This window comes from Petaurus breviceps, unplaced genomic scaffold (genome assembly GCF_028583685.1).
Source record: "Petaurus breviceps papuanus isolate PSGF00001 unplaced genomic scaffold, PetGlider_PUasm1.0 140, whole genome shotgun sequence".
Lineage (NCBI taxonomy): Eukaryota > Metazoa > Chordata > Mammalia > Diprotodontia > Petauridae > Petaurus > Petaurus breviceps.
In genome coordinates this window covers 44054133-44071969 of record NW_027185698.1, presented here as the reverse complement: position 1 = coordinate 44071969, position 17837 = coordinate 44054133, and the positions used below count along the sequence as shown (strand labels likewise).

General features: G+C 42.6%; 1 long non-coding RNA gene across 2 annotated transcripts in view; it reads left to right on the top strand.

The window, feature by feature from the left end:
- Positions 1-9906: 9906 nt before the first annotated feature.
- The window catches only part of LOC138148424 (uncharacterized), a 10341-nt gene continuing 2410 nt past the window's right edge, over positions 9907-17837 (top strand). Inside the window, exons 1-3 of one of the 2 annotated variants that reach the window (XR_011165059.1) lie at positions 9907-10084; positions 10841-10958; positions 11362-11449. This is a non-coding gene — a long non-coding RNA (uncharacterized lncRNA). Of the gene's footprint in view, positions 10085-10186; positions 10959-11361; positions 11450-17837 lie in introns of those variants that run through there. The other variant, XR_011165060.1, reaches the window with a different exon arrangement.

Below are 17837 nucleotides of genomic sequence, written 5' to 3'. Positions count from 1 at the left end.
TTTTTTTTTAAAGCAATCGGGGTTAAGTAACTTGCTCAAGGTTACACAGCCAGTTATTTCTGGGTGTGGTGCTGAGTATCTGAGCCCGGATTTGATCCAGGTCATCCCGACACTGGAGCCAGTGCTCTTACTCGCTGAGCCACCTGGCTGCCCCTAAGCAACTGGGGTTAAATAACTTGCTCAAGGTTACACGGCCAGGTGTTTCTGGGTGGGTGCTAAGTGTCTGAGCCCGGGATTCGATCTCCAGGTCATCTCAACACTGGAGCCGGTGCTCTTACTCGCTGTGCTACCTGGCCGCCCCAACTTTTGAGCTCTTTGCCATGGTAGAACTCTGCTTCCAGAGAGGAGAGCTTTGTCCCAAATTGCTGGAGTTTTCACAACTGCTAGAGCCCCCATAAGCTCTGGCCCACTGGCCACACACCCCAGGACCTCCACCCAAGACAGTGATCCAGATCCAAGCAGGTTAAAGCAAGAATGATTGCTACAATCTGCACACCAGGAGCTCTGGAGGCTGCCACATGGGGCAGCAGCTGCAGGTCCTACAACTCCATCACCCCTCGCCCTGGAGGCAGGGGCTGGACCATGCCCTTCCTTTCCAACAGAGTTCCCAACTGACCTTTTACTTGCTCTTTGGCATTTATGGGTTTTGGAGTCTGGAAACCACCACAGTTGCTGGTGATCCACTCTTTTGAAGTCTGCTCTGGCCACCACTGGTTGGGGTTGTCCTGAGGTCAAAACCTCATGGCTCATGCAGGACTGCTCTCTGCTCCCAGTGTACTGTGGTGGACCCTTCCTGTAGGCCTGCTGGGCTGCCTTCAGTGGGAGATTTGTTTCTCTCTGTCACTTTGTGGGTTCTGTAGCTCTAAAATTTGTTTAGAGTCACATTTTATAGATATTTGAGGTGGTTGTGGGGGGAGCTCACAGAATTTCCTGCTTCTATGTTGCCATATTGTCTCTGCCCCCCCCCCATTTTTCTAAATATTTTCCCAAATAATTTTAAAAACAACTACATATATATTTAAATCTTTAATTCCAAATATTCTCCTTCCTTTTTTCTCCTTCCCCTTCATTGAGAAGGCAAGCAATTTGATATAGGTTATACATATGCAATCTGTGTTCCCTGGAGGTGTATAACACTTTGCATTCTAAGTCCTTCACAACTGTCTTGGAACCCTGTATTGGTAAGAATAGCTAAGTGATTCATAATTGAATATCTTTGCACTATTGATATTTCTGTGTATAATGTTCCCCTGGTTCTGTTCACTTCACTCAGCATCAGTTCAAGTAATTCTTTCCAGGTTCTTCTGAAAGCACCCTGCTCATAATTTCTTATAGCACAATAGTATTCTATTACATTCATACACCACAACTTTGTTCGGTTATTCCTCAGTTGATGGGTATCTCCTCGGTTTCCAATGCTTTGCCACCACAAAAAAGTTTCTATAAATGCTTTTGTCCACATAGGTCCTTTCCTTTCTTTTTAATCTTTCTGGGATACAGACCTAGTAATGGTGTTGCTGGGTAGAGACAGCTTTATAGTCCTTGGGGCATGGTTCCAAATTAGATCAGTTGGATCAGTTCACAACTCCACTAACTGTGTTTTGGTGTTCTAGTTTTCTCACATTCCCAAAAGTATTTGTCATTTCCTTTTCTGCCACCTTAGTCAATCTGATAGAGGTGAGATGGCCTTTCAGAAATGTTTTATTTTGCTGGGCCATCACCAGTTGTCTTGACTTTTGTCTTGACACTGGACTCTGATGATTCTGGAAGACAGAATGAGTTTGCACAGCTCTGCCTTACTCAGATCCAATTCACCTGTAAATCATGACACCATGCTCATGATGTCATTGGTCTTCTTTGAAAAGGAAGGACAAAAAGCAATAATTTGCATTTCTCTAATCATTAGTGATTTAGAGCATTTTCCATAGGACTCTAAATAGCTTTGATTTCTTTGTTTGAAAACTACCCATTCACATCCTTTGACCACTTATCAGTTGGTGAATAGTTTGTATTCTTATCAATTCAACTCCGTTCTTTGTATATTTGAGAAATGAGGCCTTTATCAGAGAAACTTGCTATAAATTTTTTTCACAGTTATGATCACTAAATGTATATTTCCCTCCATTCTGTTCCTACTCCCCCCTGTTTATCTTTCTTTCTCTCCCCTTTCTCCCTGTTCCTCCTCAACAGTGTTTTTGCTTCTAACCACCACCTTCCCCAATCTGCCCTTTCTTCTATCAGTTCCCCCTTCTCTTCTCCCCTTCCCCTCCTGCTTCCCTATACTTGCATAAGTTTCCTAAGTGGGTGATACTGCCCCCTTGGGGGAGGGTGCTGAAATGATCCAGGAAGGGCTGTAGTGGCTTGCGTGATGCAAATTTTTAAAAAGCCATTAAAGGGTAAAAGAAAGTAGGTTGGGGTGGGGGGACTGCTGAGTAATTTTTTTTAAAGGGGAAAGTAGGCTAAATAAGTTTGGGAACCTCTGCAGATAAGACAGGTTTCTAAAACCAACCAAATGTGTATATTATTCCCTCTTTGAGTCAATTCTGAGGAGAGTAAGGTTCAAGCATGTCCCCGCCCTTCTTCCCCTCCATGTAAAAGCTCTTTTGAGCTTCTTTTATGTGAGATAATTTACCCCATTCTACCTCTCCCTTCCCCCTGCTCCAAGTGCATCCCTCTGTCACCCCTTAATTTTATTTTTTAGATATCATCCCATCATATTCAACTGACACCTATGCCCTCTGTCCATGTAGATGCCTTTTAATTACTCTCTCCCAGTATTTCTAATTCATTCCCATGATTATTAAAGCTTTAGTTTGATGATGGCAGCCTTGCTTTCCCTACCCCAACCCCCAGTTCTGAACCCTGAGGTTAGAAATTAGTGGAAAGAATCAAATTGTTCTAACTCAGCTAGCAGTAAAGGATGGGGACCTTTGGATGAGAAGGATGAATTAAGAGGGAAGTCCCAGACTTATAAGATTGGAGATTTAGAGTGGGAAGGGACCTTACAAGTTATTTCCTTCAGTTCCCTTGTTTTACAGACAAGGAAACTGTGCCACAAAGTGTCTTGCTCAGAGGCAAACAGGAAGATGTGTGAATAGCAGAGCCAAAATCTGAACCTGGATCCTCTTATGTTTAATAAAAGCAATTTTTCCCCTGAACCATTTCTTTACTACTACCTTTTGTGTGAAGAATGAGGCTGTGAGCCTCAAAAGAGCAGAAATCTTTTCATTGACCCAAGCGGCACCCAGGCTCTGGAGCTGCCTGAAAGAGTAATAGATTCAGCCAATATTCCTGAGTCATCAGATTCCAATGTTGGGTTTGCACAGCTATTAAAAAAACTCAGTGCAATAAGCTATAGAGTTCATCCATCAATTTCCATATAACAACAACAATAACAACTAGCATTTGCATAGCTTTTTAAGGTTTGTAAACAACATGCTATCTCATTTTATCTGTGACAGACTCTACCCCTGAAAATCCTGGCTGGGCTCAGAATTGAACAGCAGGATAGGCATAGGCTGGCTTGCCTTCAGAAAATTGCCAAGTTCATTTAATATTCCCAAGTTTCTACTTGACAAGAATACCCATCTTTTTTTAGTTTCTTTGTACTGGATCTGTGATCTAATTGGTATAGAGAAGTATTGATGACGAAACTCTTCCCTTACCTTCATCAGTGCTGATCAGCATTTACTTGGCAATTTATAGTCTTGGAGAGTTATCTGAGGCACTGAGAGGTCAAGTGACTTGTCCAGAATAACATTGTAACCTGTGCCTCTTGGTCTTTCAATGAGGCCCTTTGGCTGAACCCAAACTTCATAGAACAAATCCCCTTAATAAAAGGATTTGTTCTGTAAAACTTGGACTAAGCCAAAAGGTTGCACCCGAGGACCTAGAAGGCCACATGTGACCTCAGGGTTGCAGGTTCCCCACCCCTAAACATGATGTCAGAGACAGGATTTGAATCTAATGCATCATCACTGAAGTCCAGCTATCTATTCATTATGTTATACCGCTTCTCTGACCTATCTTTTTTTTTTTGGAGGAGGGAAGGCAGGGTAATTGGGGTCAAGTGACTTGCCCAAGGTCACATGGCTAGTAAGTTGACCCATCTATTAAAGTCCAATATTCTAGGGGTGTTGTGGTATGGTAAAGGGACATTGAACACATAGTCTCCCAAGAACTGAAGATGATTATGTGCACAGGGAAATGGAGAGGGATGTGGTGAGTATGAGAAGTGGCTATGAGGAATTCTGAAGAACAGGAATAAAAGATGCCATCAGGGAAATGTAAGATTGGAAGAGAAGATAAGCTGGTGATGGGGTAAGGGCAAGGCATGACACATGGACAGGACAACTGCTTTACTGGTACTCTCTTGTGTAGCAGCAAGCACCCTGGCGTCCCCAGGGTGGCTTCTCACACAGGTTCTTAGATCTGCTTTGTTAAAGGAAAGCAACTCAAAATGGGTTAACAAGCTTACTTTAATCAGTCAGACATATATCGTTTACCTTGTTCAGGGGAAAAAGGTCAGCATCCCGAACTTCGAAGTATACAGGCAGAATTATCAAGACAGAAACAGATCAAGTAGACAGATTTCCAAACTGTCCAACCATTATATCCATACCCAGTCAACATCTGGGTTTCCACATCTGGATTTTTCAAAGCCGGGGGAGCCCTGGACAAAGGCTTCCCAGAATACAGATCAAATCATAGAACACTTCTCAAAGTGAGCCCCCAAAACAAAGCTACACATCAGGGCTTATATAGCCTTCTCCTGGCTCAGAGAATGTAACAACCTTTTGGACCCACTGGCCAATAAAAAAGTATCTACTGAAAAACAAGCCTCCCACCCCAGGTTCCAGGTGCACTTTAGCCTAGGGGCAGGGAAGATCTTCCAAATTTGCATTCCCATTACATCTTGATGCCAGGAGAAATAGAGGATGAAACTCAGAACTGTGGGCAGACATTCATGGTAAACATATGGGAAGGCACAGACAAAAGTCTCCTGGGAAGGGGTGGGTGTGGATGGGTTGAGATCTGAGTCATGGAGGGAATCTCTGAATCAGTGAAATCAGTGATTCCTTAGAATATTTGAGAACTTTACTGCCAAATCATTCTTAAATTTGGCTTAAAGAGAAGTGTCTGGATCCTACAAATGATTTGAGAATCACTGGGCCAGAGAATCTACCAGATTTGCACTTTGCATAGGAGCAGCAACTGTGGGGTGGAGAAAATGCTGGATTGGGAATCAGAGTGCCTGGGTTGGAATCCAGGCTAGCTGTGTGATTTTAGGTGAGCGACTTTCATTCTCTGGGCCTTGGTTTCCTCATCTTTAAAATGAGGAAGGTGGACTAGAAGACAAAGTCTCTGACGCTATCTCCTGGAACCCTGGTAATCTGAGGGCTCCCTCTGCTGGATCTCAGGCTGAAAATGTTTTTTGTTTTCATAGACATGTTCCACAAAGGCCAGGATATTATCTTATGTAAATTTTGTGGCCCCCTTGCCTCCAACTAGTATATATACTCATTACAGCATTATGCACAGAGTTGGTATTTAATAAATGCTGATTTCTTGACTTAGTGCAGCACTAATTCAGGTCTCATTCCTTAGCACCTTTTCAATCTATTACCTTTCAATCATGCTCAGGGGTTACATTTGACAAATCTTACATATTTTACATAAATATCCCTTTTATGTAGCATTTTATAGTTCAGAATGTCAATTTTGATTTAGCTATTAGATTCTAAGTAAGCAAGATCAGAATTCAAGGTGGAATTTTGGGAGACAATTTAAAGGATGCAGCCTGGGCAATCTAGCTCTATCTCTATGGTGGAGAGGAAGAGTGATGGACAGGTAGATGGGAATAGAGAGAAAAACTGACCAATTCACAGATGCAACTTTTGTCCCCAGTGTTCTATTTGTCTTTCCAACTCTCCTTATACTGCTCAGGACCAGCAAGAGTCCATGAAAATTGCCCCGATGCCCAAAGAAGCCTCCAGATAGCAATAAGAGGGGCAACTAGGTGGTGAAGTGAATAGCGCACCAGCCCTGGAGTCAGGAGGACTTCAGTTCAAATCTGACCCCAGACACTTAACACACTTACTAGCTGTGTGACCTTGGGCAAGTCACTTAACCCCACTCAAAAAAAACCTTAAAAAAGACAGATAGTAGTAAGAATGCCAGAGGGGGAGAAGCAGACCTGTTAGACCCTGACCATCACTGAAAAAGCCAGTCTTCACTTCCAAACTGCTTCAAGCTCCATGAAGTCAAAGGCCAGATCTCAGCTGAACTCAATCAGGCCCAGTGTCTTCCCTATCCCCCTTAATTCTAGGGCCTTCCCTCTCCTAATTATCTCCAGTTTATCCTTTCTATAACTTGTTTGTACATAGTTGTTTGCATGTTGTCTCCCCCAGTTAAACTGTGAGTTCCTTGAGGGCAGGGAGTTTTTCCTTTCTTTATATCTCCAGTGATTAGCACAGTGCCTGGTATATAGCAGCTGCTTAATAAATGTTTACTGACTGACCAGTTGCTCTGAATATGTTAGGTGCATGATAAATATTTGATGCACTCTTGAATCTAACTTCTTCATCTTATGATGAAGAAACTGAGGGCCAGTGAGAGGAAGGGGCTTTGCCAAGGCCTCAAACCCAAGAAGTTGCAGAGCTAAGATTTGAACTTGGGTTTATTGACTCCCCATCCACCACACAAAGCTACTCTCCATGCCAGCTCTTACGACCATGAATGCTCAGGCTAGAATTTCTATGTTCTTTTTTTTTTTAAAGCAATTGGGGTTAAGTAACTTGCTCAAGGTTACACGGCCAGTTATTTCTGGGTGTGGTGCTAAGTATCTGAGCTAAGTATTTGATCCCCAGGTCATCCCAACACTGGGGCTGGTGCTCTTACTCGCTGAGACACCTGGCCACCCCTTGAATTTCTATGTTCTTAAGACATGCCATAGCCATCTGTGGAACTCCAGTCATGTTTTAAAACGAACCTTTCCAAAGTCATCAGTGCAGTGAAAGAGTCCTGGATTAGGTACAGAGCATATTCCTGGAAAGAAACGAAGTGGTTTTATCCTTTTCCTTTTTGGTCTCATGACTGATGGGATGAATATCCATAAAGGGAAAATATCAGAGAGGCCATATCTGAACTGGGAATGTGACTTCTTCTGTTGAGTTAGCCTGCTAGAGCCTCTGCCCCAGGGAATTATTTGTGCTGTGGGCAAAGTTGTGTGACCTTCTTACATAGAATGGTGCCAGTTCCTATCAACAAAAAAAAGTAAAACATCTAGGAAAAACAGGGGGCAGAGATAGGACACAGAGATTAAACTTTTACCAAATTACCAAGGGACAGATTCAAGAACTAGCCAGTCAGATCTGGACTCCAAGGCTGTGACTCCTTTGCTTTGACTTGGTGGTGAGTTGTCCAGGAAGAAATGGTTTCCCCAGGAACTTCAGAGCACCCCATCAGTGGAAGGTATTCAGGGGATCACCATCCTTCCAGTCAAGTGAGCTTATAATATGGGTGTCATTCCATGGATGATGTTCACTCTCTCTTATCCCACATTTTTCATATGTTAGCACAATGCCTGGCATTGTAGATTGTAGTAGTAGATTATAGATTGACTTTCCTTCCTTCCTTCCTTCCTTCCTTCCTTCCTTCCTTCCTTCCTTCCTTCCTTCCTTCCTCCCTCCCTCCCTTCTTTTCTTCTCTCTACTCATACAACTCTTCCTGCCTTCGTTCTGGTTGGAATGCTCTCCCTTTTCTCCTTAGTCTCTTAAAGTCCTTGATTCCCTTTAAGACCCCCCTCCCCCACCAAGGACACCTTGTACATGAAGATTTTCCTGGTTCCCCCACCCACCCACTGCTAGTGGCTTCCTTCCCAAAACTACCTTCTAATCATTCATACTCATTCTAATCATATATACTCATATGCACTTAGCACAGTGTCTGGCATGTAGTAAGCAGTTAGTAAATGCTGATTGACTGACTAGATAGGCTCTTGCCAGTGAGGTTGTAGAGGTGATTCCTGCCCCAGGGGAAGAAGGTTTGATGTGATGCCTTTTGAGGTTCCCATAAGCTCTGAGAGTCTTGTATTCCATGGGCTGTACTTTCTCTCCTCTCTCTCTCTCCCCCTTTCTCTCTCCCTCTCATTCTTTATTGCTACTTGAGGCATTCAGATCAGCACATTTCCTTCCAGGCTGTGCCTTGGCAGTGATATAAGAGCCTCCTCCCCCCCAATTGATAAGAGGCTGTATTTCTATTTTCTTTGTCCTTTAAATGTTCTACACTGTATACTTGGTTTCTCCATGGCACAGGGGTTGTTTAAGATTATTTTGTTTTCAACATTTTCCACATGGTTGGTCACCTCTGAAATCTGTTCCTGTTATTTATTATTAACTCAGTTTCCGCTCACCTGAAGCCTGCCAAACAGAATGAAGCAGTCAGTGTGTGTGTGAGATAAAGGCCAAACAGATTATGTTGGAGAAATAGTTGAACCCTGCCTAGTTGTGTGTTCTTGGTCAAGTCACTGAACTATTCTGAGCCTTAACTTTTCCCTCTTTTAGACAAAGAAGATATTCCTTGAATCACATTGTTGCTATGAGAAACTTGCTTTATAAACCTTAATATGCTATAGGAAAGAGACATTTGATGTGAGCCTTGAAGGATGAAGATGGTATACTTCCAATGCTTTAGGATGTGTAAAGAAGGGTGGTGGGTGCAGATGGAGATTCCAAGCCAGCTCTCTGATTGGGCATGGTAAGCTTTGAAAGGACATTGTTACTGTGCCTAGAATGGCCTCTACATACCCTCTCTCCAGCTTTTCTTAGAGTGATGAAGTCCTACTAATCTTGGAGATTCTGCTTCAATACCATAGCCTACTGGAAGTCTTCCCTGGTCTAGGTTGGAAATCTCTTGGGCCCTGTTTTATCTATTCCTTGTGATATCTTAAGTATCAGAGACATTTCCAGTCATGTTTTGTTTCACTAGAGAGTGAGGGAAGGATTCATGTTTGAATTTAGTTCACCCAGTGTCTGAGGCAGGATTCAAGCCCAGATGTCTCTGACTCCAAATCTAGCTCTATTCCCACTATGGAGGGCTGCCTCCCCAGTGCTTGTCCCAGGGTGAAGCTGTTTTGTCAAACCATCATGAAAAAAATAAAGGAGGTCCCACCCTCTAGCAAAGTAGAACCTCTTGGAGGGCAGGCACTGCCATTTGTCTTTGAATTCCTACAATCCAGTCTTATACTTGGTTAAGTGCTTAAGAAAGTATACTGGCTGGGACATTTCCTAACACCGAGATTTTAGACAAATCACTTCTCTACTTTGGGGTCCTTCAGTTTGCTTTCCTTAAAATGAAAATACTAGGTTGCTACCCATCACATAGAACTGTGGTTGGGAGAACCCTCTGTGAAATTTTTTTTTCTTTTTGGATGGCAAGTGGGGTTAAGTGACTTGCCCAAGGTCACACGGCTAGTAAGTGTTAAGTGTCTGAGGCTGGATTTGAACTCAGGTGGTCCTGACTCCAGGGACAGTGCTCCACCTAGCTGCCCCTGCTCTCTGTGAATTTTATAACCTTATAAAGTGGGAGTTTGCTCCCTTCTCTTCCTCAGCCCTTTTCCCAGGCTGTGAGAAGCTGTGTAGTTCAGCCAAAAGAACCCTAAACTGGGCATCACTCTGTAACCCTGGTTCTGCCACATGGTTGATCCCCTTTCTTGATCTCAATTGCCCCATTTATAAAATAAGAGGGAGATAGTAATCTGTGAACTAGGGATTATGGGAAGGCCCTTTTCACGAGTCCACAATAATAAATCAGCTCACTTTTAATATTTTTCTACTTTAAATTTTTACTGATGCATTTTTTTTTAAATGCCACTATGATTTCTCTATACACCCTGGTAACAAGGAAAAACAATTAAGACCAATTAACCTACATCCGGGACAATATTCAACATTGAGTATTGGAGCTTGGCTACTTTTCCACAGGGAGGAAGCAAACATTTCATCCTTTGTTCTTCAGGTCCAGGGCATTTCCATCTGCTTTAAGGTTTACAAAGTGTTTGGCTGATAACAGTCCTGTGAAGCAGGTAGGTGCTGGTTTTGACTCATTCATTTACTTATTTGTTGATGTTAATTTTATTTATTTTTTCATTTGGAACTCTGATAAAATATTCGTATACGATCTCCTCTGGGGAGGAAACACAAGCAGACCAGCAATGTATTTTAGACAGTGTATTTGATCCTGGGGGGCACGAAAAGGTTAAATGACTGGCTCAAAGTCACAGAGCTAGTAATGCTGTCAGAGAGGGGACTTGAACCCGGCTCCTTTAACTTCCCATCCAGCTCTCTCCCTATCCCTAGAACCACGCTGTCTCTCAAGCAAAGATTTAAACCCCCATTTTACAGAGATTGGAGGGTGGGGGGTATCGGGGAGAGAAGGAAAGTCTCTTCCAGGTCTGCCCGGAAACCCAAGGGTTTAGGGAAGGGCGTTGACTGCCCAAGGTCACAAGTGCTGGAGTCCAAATCTGGACTTCTGCCTCCTGGGCCATGCCACCATGCTTCCCTAGCTGCTTCCACCTTAAATAGATCCCTCGTTCCTTTGTGGCCCCCCTTTCCTCACTTGCAAAGTGAGGGCGCGGGACTCGATGGACCGTCTTAACTCCCCCCCCCCCCCCCCCCCCCCCGCTCGAAATCTCCCATCCCCTCGGTGGCCTCTTCAAAGCGCCGCATGCTCCCAACCAACGCTCCCCGCTGCTCTGACTGGGAGATCTCTCTCTTCCCCCCTCCCTCCTTCTCTCTCCCCTCCGCCCCCCAGTAATCCTTTCTCCTTCCCTCCCTGGCAGGCTAAAGGAGCCAGCGCACATGCTCACAGATGCTGGGATTGCCCAGGGAGAGGCTGGCTGCCAGGGGCCATTTCAAAGAGCAGGAGCAGCGCTGAAGCCGGGAAATCGAGAGAGCCAGGTAGGCATCACTCTCCATAGGCCCTCGGGGTAGGGGGCAGGGAAGGCACCCGGGGGCTCCCCTCCCTCCGGGGACCCAGGCAGGGCATTTGTCTTTGTCCTTGGCTTGGGAAAAGATAGCTCCCAGCTGTGGGAGGGAGGGAAGACGACCATGAGAAGGGGGGATTGGCGCCTGCCAAATGCTTCCCAGCACCAACGAGCAGGTATGGGTACAATGTTGGGGAGGGTGTCGGGAATTCTCAGAACCCAGCGTTGTCCTAACCCCAGCAGGGAGATGAGTGGCTGGGCCAGGCTAGGGACGAGTTCAAAGTGCACAGATAGAGGGTTGCCCTGGAAAAGTTGCCTGGAACATTTACTACCTCTGCATATGGGCGTGTGACTGCCTGTCTCCTCTCCTTCCCCAGGAGCCGTGGGAGTTACAAGTGGAAGGGGAACTGAAAGTCCAGTGGAAGGGCAGGGACTTGCCCAAGGTCACACACACACATTCAGCTAGTAAGTAGGAAGAGCTGGGGTTTGAATTTAGGTCCTTTGACTGCATTTGAGCTTTTTCGAAAATTGTAATAATCCGGACATATTCTAATAACATAAAACACGGAATATCAAATCCAGAGGAGATCTTGGAGGTCATCTGTCCAACCCCTTTATTACAAATAAGGAAACTGAGGCCCAGAGGTGAGGTGAGCAAGTTACACTCCAATTACATTCCATGTAATGTCCTGGAAGGCAGACTTTCTTAGCGTTGTGCCTAGTATATAGTTGGGGCTAAACAAATGTTTATTGGATAAATGAATGGGAGGGATCATACAGCTCCCCTTGGTCAAGTGTCCTGAAGATGGAGAGGAAAACTACCTGATATCCTTTATTCAGATAGTTGATTTTGTTGAATTTAATCAACTGAATTCATTTAAAACTTCTAACCATGCAATGGATTTCTAAGTTATGGTGAATTTCAGGCTAAAAGAACACTGCAAGTGAGGAAAGAAGAAGGGTAGGGGGGAGGGAGCTAAAATAATTTTTAATTGAAAAAAAAAAACAGGTTGCATCCCCCCAAAGAATGCAGTTCACACCTTTATGATCACACAATTGGCTAAAAGGTACAGAGAACACAAAATTATTGTTCGTAGATTTTCAAAAGTTTACTTGATACAATATCATGTTACCTTAAAGTCTCTGCATTTGTACTTTCAGAGACTGGGTGACCATCTATCAATGTTTCCGTAGCAAGCATTGAAGATTTGTTTGGATTCATGATCTGAGGTCTCCTGAGGTTTCAGGATTCTACATGTGGAAGGTTACATGTACAAGGCATGTTTGGGAGAAACTGAGTTTTAAGGAATAATCTAGGTTACAAAGCATTTCCATATCCATTGTCTCATTAAGTCCTCAAAAATGATTGCTGGGGTTATGAGGGCAGATGATTCCTTTTGGCAATGGAATTGGGCAAACAGAATACTGAAGGTGGAGTGCTGAGCTTGGAGTCTCATGAGACTTAAGTTAAAATCTTGGCTCTTGTATTTACCACCTGTGTTATCTTGTTGAAGCCATTAGCCTTTCTAGGCCTCAGTTTTCTCATCTGTAAAATAAGGTGATTGGATTAGATGGCATCTAAGGTCCCTTCCAGTCCTAAAGCTATGGTACTGAGTTCAAATCCTTCCTCAGATACTGAGTGACCTTGGTTAAGTCACTTTACCAGCCTCAGTTTCCTCATCTGTAAAGTGGGCATAATACTAGCACCTACTTCACAGGGTGGTTGTGAGGATCAAATAAGATAACATCTGTAAAGTACTTTGTTAATCTTAAAGTGCTAGTTTTAAGGCATAGCTTTCTCTTTTCTAGGTCTCTATTTACTGCTATTCTCTTTATATGGCAGACATTAAATCTCCCCTTCCATTCCTTTGTCTGGATGGCTTTCACTTTTCACTTTCTTTCAACTTTTGGCATTCCTACCTCCCTTCAAGGCTCATCTCAAAAGCCATTTCCTATCTGAAGCCTTTCTTGACCCCTCCTGGTACCAAAAAGTCACTTTGTATTTATTGGGTACATATTGTTCCCTTCATGTAAAGTAAGCTTCTTGAAGGCAAGGTTTAATTTTTTTCTATCCACATCTTGTACCTAGAATAACCACAGTTGGTGGTTAACAAATTACATTTGCTGAATTTAGTTTAATTGAATGAGAGGGTTGGCCAATGCCCTTGTCTGGGGAGAGCAGGTTACTTGGTGACTCTGCTGGTTCCTCCCCAGTCTTGACTGCTTCAAGGCTGGGCTCTTCTCAGGGCAGAACATCTCTTTCTACTGGTTAGATGGGCAGCTGCAGTCTTTTTTCCACCTTCAGCCAGAGACTTGGCTGGGTGGTACTGTTCTCCCTAAAACTGTAGTGTTATAGGACTTTTTCAGACAGAATACCTCCCCTTAGCTAAGGATCTAAAGAAGTTTCACTCTGACTCCCTCAAAGCTTCTGAGATGGCTTGTCACTTAGACAAGGAATAGAAATCTCGTCTCCCCCATTCTATAAGTTCTTCCTGACTCAGAAACATTTTCATTCTGTGTGCCACTCCATGTTGCCTTAGGGTAATTAGTTTTAATGCAGTCCTTTCTGCCCCCATATTCCTTTGGCAATCTTATGTGGATGAGTGGCTAAGTAAAAAGGTATGAATCCCAAATGATTATCTTTACGATCTCTTCATTTGCAGTTAAGGTTTTATGCCTCCAGCCCTCTCTAGGGAGGGCAATGTTTATTTTGCATTTAGCAGCTTTTTCTGTTACATGTCAATTCTTTGAATCCCTGTAGACTCTGCTTGTGCTCAAGTCTCACTGGAGCATCTCCTTTTACAAATCTAGTTCCTTACACACACACACACACACAAATCTTCCATTTGCAGATTTGATCTTTGCAATATCTGCCTTTATCTAAGTTATTGATAAAAATTGCAAACACCACAGGAGGGAGTATAGAAACCTGGAATACTCCACTGAAACTGCTTGCCTGTTAGACCATTAACAACTATACTCTGGCCTTTCAACCCATTCTGCTTATATTATACTCTAGTCCATATCTCACTACCTTTTCCTTAAGAATAATGTTGAGATACTTTATCAAATGATTTTCTCAAATCTAAGTAAACTATATCAGCAGTATTCCCCTGACTGACTAGTAATCCTGTCAGAAAAGGAAATGAGGTTAGTCTGGCATGACCTGTGTTTGATGAACTCATGCTAGCTCTTTGTGATCACTGTTTCCTGTTTTTTGATGTTCACTAACCATCTCTTTAAGGATTTATGGAATAAGGTGAAATTCAATAGAGATATATGATTCATTGGTTCTATATAAGCAAGGAAAGGATTGTTAGGTCAATTAATTAGATACAGCAGGTATGTGGTTTTAGGTTACTCAGAAGTTTGACTTTTGTTATCTATGTTCCCTCTAAATGTTGGGTTAGGGTTATGTACAAGCCTCTTTTCTGGCCCATTTATTTGTCTGTGGGTTTAAAAAGCAGGTAAGTCCTTCTGCTACTTTAAAGACTGGCAGAGTAATCTTGTGTCTTTATATTTTTGAAATTGGCCAATGTGGAAATTTGATTTTCTGGACCATATGTAGGTATTACAAGGACTTTGTTTTTCTTTTTTCAATGGGGGTTTGTGATGGAAAGGAGGAAACAGGGATAATGTAATTTAAAAAAGGAATAAAAAAAAATTTTTCAAAATGCACAGAAGAGAGCAAAGGTCAGAAAGAATCATGGCCAGGGACAGCTTTTACATATTTAGTTATATAGTTTAAAAGAAACTTTCTTCCTTAACAGAAAAAGCTGTTAAATGCAAAGTAGACATTGTCCATCCTCAAGAAGGTTGGAGGCATAAAACCTATATAAAATCTACATAAGAAATTCTTAGCTTCATGTGCAATCCTTTTTTCCATTCTACTTTGTATATGGAAATGAATATTTTATTTGGTGGTTCAGAATTTTAAAAAATCTATGAGAATATATCAACAATTAATAATAATATTATTAATCATTAACAAAATAAGTCAACCATATTAACATAGATTATTATAACAGTATAATCTATGGTTAATAGTGTTCATTATGTTTTGTTCATAATTAATAATACAGAATAATATGTAATAATTAATATGTAAAATGAGCTGGAGAAGGAAATGGCAAACCACTCTTGTATGTTTTTCAAGAAAACCCCAAATGGGGTCCTGAAGAGTTGGACATGACATTGACTAAACAGCAACAATAAATATACTAATTAATTTATAAGAATAAATAGACAATATATTAGATTAATAGTAAATAATAGATTATTATATGGTACAAGTAACACTACTAAATATACTGATAAGCATTAATGCCAATTAATTTAAAATTCTAAAAATGTTTGAGTGGAAAAAAACCCCTTATGCCTTGTTGGCTCCCAGTTCATACAGCTCTGATTTCTTACTTGAACCACATTAGGCTATGCTGGCAAGCACATTTGGCTGAGAGACAGGAAGAAATAGTGCACCAAGCCCCTTAGCTGCTTAAGGAATGCACTCACCAGACAAATTTAGTCTGGGTAATTTCTAAAGGCCACTCCCAGTTCTAACATTCCGTGGCTCTCTGTCCTCAGGTACCTACTTCCCAGCTCTAACATTCCATGTCATCATCTATGTTCTAAAGTTCCTTGTTCTAAGGTCCCTTACAGGTTAGACAGCCTCTATTCCATATTCTGAAGTCCATTCTAGCTCTGTTTTCATGTTCCAAGGTTCCTTCTAGCTCTGACATTTTGTTCTAAAATTCTTCCAGCTGTGAGACTCTATGCGTTGTGTTTCAGCTCAGACATCCTATTTTATGTTCTAAGGTCTGGTCTAGATATTCTATGATGTTCTAAGGCCTTTTCTAGTTTTTTTTTTAAATTTTTCTTTTTTGCTTTTTGGAGGGCAATTGGGGTTAAGTTACTTGCCCAAGGTCACATATTTTTTGTGTTAAGTGCCTGAGGCTGGAACGGAACCCAGGTCTTCCTGACTCCAGGGCTGGTGCTCTATTCACTGCACCACCTAGCCTCCCCGACCTTTTGTAGTTTGGACGGTCTGTGGTTTTGTGCTTTGAGGGATGGTTTCCCCATAGGCAGAGCACCTGCCTTCAGTGAGAGAAGCTGTTTTAGTTCTGCCTTAATTCTCCCCTTGAAGGAGAAATCCTGGCCTGCCTATGACCGAGGTCTACACCAGTGACAGAGAAGCTGGCTGGTAGTGTGGGTAGTTTTACAAGTGGTTAGACACTGAGTATTTGATAATGGGGTCCAGAAGGCCCAAAGAATGGGTCGGGAGCTCAACCTCCCTCCTTCCCCATCAATAGCACTGTTCAGGTAGTTCTAAAAAGGCTCTCATTCATTACTCCATTCCTCTAGTCTTCATTTCAGTCTTTTGTTCGTTCATTTATTTACACTTAGTTCCTTCAGTGGCTCTGTAGCCCTGCTGACATAGGCATTCTTTTCAAAAGATGCACCTTGCAACTCACCCACACCTTCTTATCTCAATAATAATAATAGCTAGCAATTATACAGTGATTGCTAAGTGCTAGGCAAATGTGCTATTTACAAATATTATCTCCTTGGATCCTCACAACAATCCCAGGAGATACCTGCTGTTATCCCCATTTTACAGCTGGGGAAACCAAGGCAGAGGAACTTGCCCCAGGTCACACAGCTTGTGTCTGAGACCAGCTGTCACCTAGCTACCTGATCTTGTATAATGCTCAACAGTGTCTTTTTTTTTGAGGGGGGCTAAGTGACTTGCCCAAGGTCACATAGCTAGTGTGTCAAGTATCCGGATTTGAACTCAGGTCATCCTGACTCCAGGGCTGGTGCTCTGTTCACTGCACCACCTAGCTGCCCCAACCACATCCTTTTATTAATGCTCCAGGGGGATGTGCCTGAAATGCTAGGTGACTTCTAGATCTCTTGACACTCAGACTCTCAGTTATCCCATGATCTGGACCACTTTCTGTTTAAGGTACACATCCCTCAAATGATATTCTTCATGCCACTTCTGGTTATGTTTATTTGGTGAGGCCCCACCACTGGCCTTTGGATAACCTTTGCTTCTTTAGGACACTGTGGCATTGACACGTATATAGTACAGTGGATACAGTGTAGGGTGGGGAGTCAGGAAGGCTTTAGTTCAAATCTGGCTTCAGGTACTTTCTATATGTGTGATGCTGGACAACCCACTGAACTTGTCTGCCTCAAATTTCTTCATCTGTAAAATGAGGATCATTGAAGTGCCTACCTCCCAGGGTTGTTAGGAGGATAAAATGAATTAGTATTTGTAAAGCATTCTGCAAACCATGATATTTTTAAGTGCTATAGAAATACTATTTATTATTAAAATTATTATTCCCTGATTAAAGTCCCATAACAGCACCAGAATGGCATTAGTATCACACTTCTCTAGATAACTGGATAGATTCCAGGGGACTAATGGGGAAGACACCAGTGTGTACAACAAAGCAGAAGGAGGGGCAGGCATTCTATTGTCCACCTTCCTGGGTGTATAAAGACAAAGTTGTCAGCAGCTGGGAGTCCTGTCAAAAGTGACCGCGATATGTTCATTCAAGCAGTATTTGTAACGTACCTACTGTGTGTCAGGCACTGTGCTAAGCACAAAAAAATGTGGCTGCTTGTAATCTAGGTCCCACAAAGTACAATAAGAACCCTGGCCACAGAACCATCATTGTCTTGCTGGTCAGGAGCTCTTAAAGATTCTATAAGCTAGCAGCAGGGGATCTTGCAGGGCTCAGCATGATAGGGCTCTTCACCTTATCTGAGAGAGAGAGACAGACAGACAGACAGAGAGAGAGACAGAGAGAGAGAGAGAGAGAGAGAGAGAGAGACAGAGAGA